Source organism: Erinaceus europaeus, chromosome 20 (assembly GCF_950295315.1).
Source record: "Erinaceus europaeus chromosome 20, mEriEur2.1, whole genome shotgun sequence".
Lineage (NCBI taxonomy): Eukaryota > Metazoa > Chordata > Mammalia > Eulipotyphla > Erinaceidae > Erinaceus > Erinaceus europaeus.
The window spans coordinates 5,089,031-5,095,030 of record NC_080181.1 but is presented as its reverse complement, the minus strand read 5'-3'; the positions used below and the strand labels follow the sequence as shown (position 1 = coordinate 5,095,030).

The following is a 6,000-nucleotide window of genomic DNA, read 5'->3' as shown; positions in this document are numbered from 1 at the left end:
TGAACAATGCTGAGGTGTCTCTCATTTTATCTCCTCTCCCTCTCTCTGTTTATCTCTACCAGAAGAAATTAGAGGCGAGGGGGATGGCTGCTGGAGTCACACTGTAGGCACTGAGCCCCACTGATTAGCCCTATGGTAATCAGTAAGTAAATAAGAACCCAAATAGATCAGTGGCCTTAGAGGAAATAAACAGGTTATCCAAACAACTTGAAATCAATTATGATTTCCTTAAGAATGCATCCACGGGGGTCGGGCAGTGGCGCAGTGGGTTAAGCGCATGTGGCACAAAGCGCAGGGACCGGCGTAAGGATCCCGGTTCGAGCCCCCGGCTCCCCACCTGCAGGGGAGTCGCTTCACAGGCGGTGAAGCAGGTCTGCAGGTGTCTGTCTTTCTCTCTCCCTCTCCCTGTCTTCCCCTCCTCTCTCCATTTCTCTCTGTCCTATCCAACAACGAATTGTGTCAACAAGGGCAATAATAATAACCACAACGAAGCTACAACAAGGGCAACAAAAGGGGGGAAAAATGGCCTCCAGGAGTGGTGGATTCATGGTGTAGGCACCGAGCCCAGCAATAACCCTGGAGGAAAAAAAAAAAAAAAGAATGCATCCACATTGGACTGGGGAGATAATGTCATAGGTAGCAAAAGAGAATTTTCATGCCCAGGGCACCAGAGTTCCCAGGTTCAGTCCCCAGCACTGGCATAAGTCCCTCCCTCCAAAAAATTAATTTTGTTTACCTAGTCAAATGCTTTTTGCATATTTTAGAAAGTATTCATAATAACTTTAGATAAGAGTATTTTCTCAGTGTTTAGTTTGATTTTTTAATATTTATTTATTATTGGATAAAGACATAGAGAAATTGAGGGGAGGAGGAGATAGGGAGAGAGACAGAGACAGAGAGACATCTGAAGCTCCATTTCACCACTCGTGAAGTTTCCCCCTGCAGGTGGGGCCTGGGGGCTTGAACCTTCATCCTTGTGCACTGTAGTGTGCGCTCGCTTAAGTAGGTGCACCACCAACTGGCCTCTCTGTTCAGTTTGTATATTTTTTCCTCCAGGCTTTTTTGCCGAGTTTTTTTTTTTCCCTTGCCTGTCTAATTCCACTGCTTTTGGCTTTTTTTTTTTTTAATTGAGGGAGGTAGGCAGGGTGCTGGGAGACAACACCACACTGCTTCACTGTGAAGCTGCCCTTTGTGTGCTACTCCCTGTGGTTGTCTGAGATGTGAACCCCGGGCTCACCTCTGCTGAAGAAGTGATGCAAAGAGAAAGAAGAAGAAATGGGGAGAGAAATATAGGGGGAGAGAAAGACAGACACCTGCAGACCTGCTTCACCGCCTGTGAAGCGACTCCCCTGCAGGTGGGGAGCCGGGGCTGCTGCACTACTCACTCTCGATTTCTGTTTTCTTATTGCTCAGATTCATCTTACTGTTCTTAGTAAACTGAATACTGATGCTACTAAAACTTAATATTCAATTTTTAAAAATGTTTGTGAGGACAGGTGGAGAGCCAGATCATCATTTTGACACATGGCAATGCCAGGGATTATATCTAGGACCTCATGTTGGAAGTCCAGTGCTTTACCCACTGAGCCATCTCCCAGGATGCTCAAACCTTTGATCTTTACAGCTAAGCATTTTCAGAGGTTGGGAGACAGCTTACCTGATAGACAACACACCTTACTGAGCCCAAGACCTGGGGTGCAAGCCCAAGTCCCCCATGGGAAACCTGTAGAAACTCCTTAGGGAGGGGAGAGTGTTGCTGGAGGACTCAGCTTATGAAGGGAGTGCTCACCTGGCAGAAGCCAGGTCATAATTACCCGTGAGATTGTCAGGGCTGGGACAGCCAAGGGACTTGGTCAACAGCGGGTCTGGGAGATGGCTAGCTAAGCATGTGACAACTAGGAGCAGAATACATGCCGGCCCAAAATGGTGTTCTAAGAATCTACACCGCCAACCCCTCCCCACCAAGGAAATACAGAAGAGTAAGGGCCTGAGGACCATTACCCCAATAAGAAGTTGAAGTCCCTTGCTCAGTTCTCAGGCCTGAGTTGGAGGCAGATGTGGAACTGACTGAGGCATCTCAGCCCAGGAGAGATGGTGCCACCATGAAACACCTCAAGGATATGGATGCGGTGCCACTGCTCAGGCAGACTGAGAAGACCTCACGCACACAGGGTGCAGCTAGACTTCATGCACACAGGGTGCAGCTACTCACAGGGTAGCTAAGTTTTTCTATTTAAATTAGAAAAAACAACCTAGAAACTTTACATTTACTGGGGAGGGATAATGAGTGTTGCCTCTCAGTAGTTCTGTCCTCAGATGCTGTTGTGACAGTGCAATACCGGATGCCGTAGATGGGACATCCACAGGCCCATCACATCAGTAACAGCAGGGTGATCGGACAGAAACAGACTAGGACCCTGGGGAAACACACTCAGGGACCTGCTGTCTCAGGGATTTGTAGGAGTCCACGGGTCAGGAACTTGTGGACTTCCCTCCCCCAGTGTAAGACTGAGTCACGTCTACCAGAAGAAAGAAACAACACCTGCTAAGCCATTGGAGTGCTAGAAACAACCCTTCCAGCGGTGGGAGCACAGAGCCAGGTGACATAAAAGACCTCCAGCTTGGGGTCAGGTGGTGGCGGACATAGTTGAATGTGTGCTGTACCATGTGCAGGGACCTGGATTCAAGGCCCTAGTCTCCACCTGCAGGGGGAACTTTTCATGAGCAATGAAGCAGGTCTGCAGGTCTGCAGGTCTCTCTCTCTCCCTCCCTCTCCCTCTCTCTCTGTCTCATCAGATAGGAAAATGGGAGAGAGCAAGGAAAGGAGGAAGGGAGGAAGGGAGAGAGGGAGGTAAAGAAAACTGAGTTTTGAGAGCAACAGATTCATAATATAGGTGCCGAGCCTCAGTGATAACCCTGAGTAAAATAAAATAAGACCTCAGCTTGGAGAGAGACTGAGGCCAGCCAGTCGAGGCTATGGGACATGCAGCCCCGCCCCTTAGCTAGCACACTGGCTGACAGTGTGGGCCGCTGTCCACTCTGGCCAGTGGTGGAAAAAGACTGCGTGGGGCTGATGATGAGTGCCAGAGGGAGAATCGCCAGTCAGACACCTGGCACTGTGCAACAGAGAATTAAATGCACAGCTGCTAAAAAGCCAGCTCCCCATCTGGAGCACGTGACTGGGCTGCCAAGCAACCATGTGCCCCAAATTGCCTGTTGTGAGAGCTGGGTTCTATCACAGCCACCAAGTCGCCAAAGTGGATCAGGCACAGCCAGTGGGACTAGAGGACAGGCCCACTCTTGTGAGAAAATAGACGGCTTCCGTAGTCATGACCACCTCCCCCACCCCAGCCGGAACCTTCCACGGTGGCACTGCAGTGTGTGGAGTCCCCTCCCACCCAGCTGTCCTTCCCTCTGCCCTTCATGGTAGGCTGCTCCGCAGCCCCTCAGTGTCCCTCCTCTTCATCCTTCCTAGCACTTCCCTGTGTCTCTGGTGCATCCATGTGCTTTTTGGAGTGCCCAGGTTAATATAGGAGAAGCCTTTTGATGTTAGTCTGTGAGGGAAAAGAAAAACCCTGACTGAGGAAGAGACACCAAGACTAGCTTTTCTTGAGGAATTAGCCTTGAATCCATTCCCCAAATCTTTTGTAAATAACAGATAACGAGTTTTCTGTCCTCATCCTACCCCTATACTCTCGAGTCAGAATTCTGCTTCTCTGCATAGCTCCCCTGCACAGCAGTGCTATAAATTCTAACTGACTACAGCAGGGACTGGAGAATGTGAGTTCCAGTCCAGGCCTCCAGGCCAGAGAGTTTGCATTTTACCTCCCATTGCAAGTCAGCTGGAACTGGCAGTCATTAATACAAAGCCAAGCTTGCTGGCCCTATTCCTGTGTGGTCTCTCCCTCCCTCTACTTCCATTCCTGGGAGTGTGTGGTAGGTGGCCCACTTGAGAGCCACAAGGATTCTGCCACAGATGGCCCACCCTAGAAGAATCATTTCTGGTTCTGATAAGGTCTTGGGATTCACCCTGCCGAGGACTTTTGTGATGGAACAGGAAGTAATACTCTGGGGGGCCACTGTGGTTGTAGAAACTGGGAGAGGGAGGGGGTATTGGTGGAAATATGCCAAGGTGAGTGTCTCTTTGACATACTGGGCACTGGTCACTTTCACTTTGACCGACATCAATCATGAGGGAACCAACTAGCGGTGCTGAGGCCTTCATCCTAGAGTCCCCTGAGGCTGCTCCCAGGATTTATGTGCATCTTCTTTAGTGCCTCCCTGTGAGGGCTGGGTCCCACACTCACTTCATACTCTCCAATACATCTATTGTGGAATGCTGGTTCTTTGAGATGTTAAAAAAATGGTTCTATGGTATTAGATTAATTAAACCAGGAGGTGGCTCTAAGGTCCTGGTGGTCTACTCAGCAAAGCAATAGCTAAACCCCTACCAGCCTCCAGAGAGCAACACCAAAATCTCAGAACCAATCACAAACAGCCTATAGGCTTTCAGTTGTAAATTTTCAGTTCCATGAAAGGGTTTCTTCCTTCTGCTTCTGCTCTTTCTCTGCACCTGTCCAAAAGTCAGGCCTCCTCGCTGCCCATGCTCCCCTAACCACTTCAGCCCAAGACTGCCCTTTCTGCTCCACTTCAGTTCTTCCAGCTTGATATGCCTCACTCTATCTCTTAATAGTTGTCAAACTAATTTTGAAAATGTCAAACCAGATAACAGGCATAGGGATTATAAAGTTAATAACAGGCATAGGGATTTTAAAGTTAAGCCATTTTGACTTTAGGACTTTTCAGTATCCTCAGGACAATTCAGAGTATTAAGAATTTTCAGGAGGGAGCAAAAATGTATCGCAACATTTCTCAAAACTATTTACCATAAGCCCATCCTGATTTCTGCAGAGAACCTCTCTGAAAGGAACATTTAAATGTAAACTTCAAGGTGTCATATTGGAAAAGATCTGGGTGCCTCCCTGTCTCAGCAGGCCTGCTCCCTGCACACACACACACACACACACACACACACACACACACACACACTGTAAACATGGCAACTGGGTGGATAAAGGTAAGAGATGGGAAGCACACACAGTAAAGTGACCATATCCTTTCTTTATTTGTCTGTCTCTTCACCTTAAACATTTGTAGAGCCAGTGCCTAGGATAACAACCCAACATACACATAATCCGTGAATTCTCCACTGATTCTCTCAGTAACTATTTATTCCTCAAATTTGAGGAAATGCTGTTGTATTTCATGAATGCTACTACTTAAACACTAAAGGTTACTAAAGATTATCCAGATGTAAAAGTTGCTGAGGAAATGAAGATATCTGGATAAACTGACCATAAGTCTTGGATTTCATTACAAAGGACTGTGGTGAATGCATTAGCAACATTTTAAGAACTTATATGATATATGTGACGTGGGGGTAGCCAATGTACAGGGGAACAAAGGCTTTTAACTCAGTCTTATGACACTACACCACACACACACACACACACACACACACACACACACACACACTGAGAAAGAAGAACATCTTTTAGTTTGTCCACACTTGATAAAAGCATAGGGCCATATAAATGATTTTTAAAGTGAATTCTGGAATTTAAACAGTCTATTAGAAAGTACACTATGATCAGGAGGGAAAACACTTAAGCAGAACTTGAACTGGAGTTGGTGTATTACACCAAAGTAAAAAACTCTGGGGTGGTGGGCAGCATTCATATCCTAGAACATGATGGAAGAGGAGGACCTAGTGGGGGTTGAATTGTTATGTGGAAAATGGGAGATGTTTCACATGTACAAACTATTGTATTTTACTGTCAACTGTAAACCATTAATCTACCAATAAAGACATTTTTAAAAAGTTACACTATGAATAAGCACATTAAAAATTCAATAGGCTAACATTCGACTAGGTCACGATAAATATCAAGTTGTAGTCAGAATTCCTAACTATACAAAGTTATTTTTGAAGTTTTTCAT

At 46.6% G+C, this 6,000-nt stretch overlaps 1 long non-coding RNA gene across 1 annotated transcript in view; it reads left to right on the top strand.

Moving 5' to 3' along the window:
• Window positions 1-250: 250 nt before the first annotated feature.
• Window positions 251-6,000, top strand: part of LOC132534953 (uncharacterized) — a 105,881-nt gene continuing 100,131 nt past the window's right edge. Inside the window, exon 1 of the long non-coding RNA XR_009546722.1 lies at window positions 251-379. This is a non-coding gene — a long non-coding RNA (uncharacterized LOC132534953). The remainder of the gene's footprint in view (window positions 380-6,000) is intronic.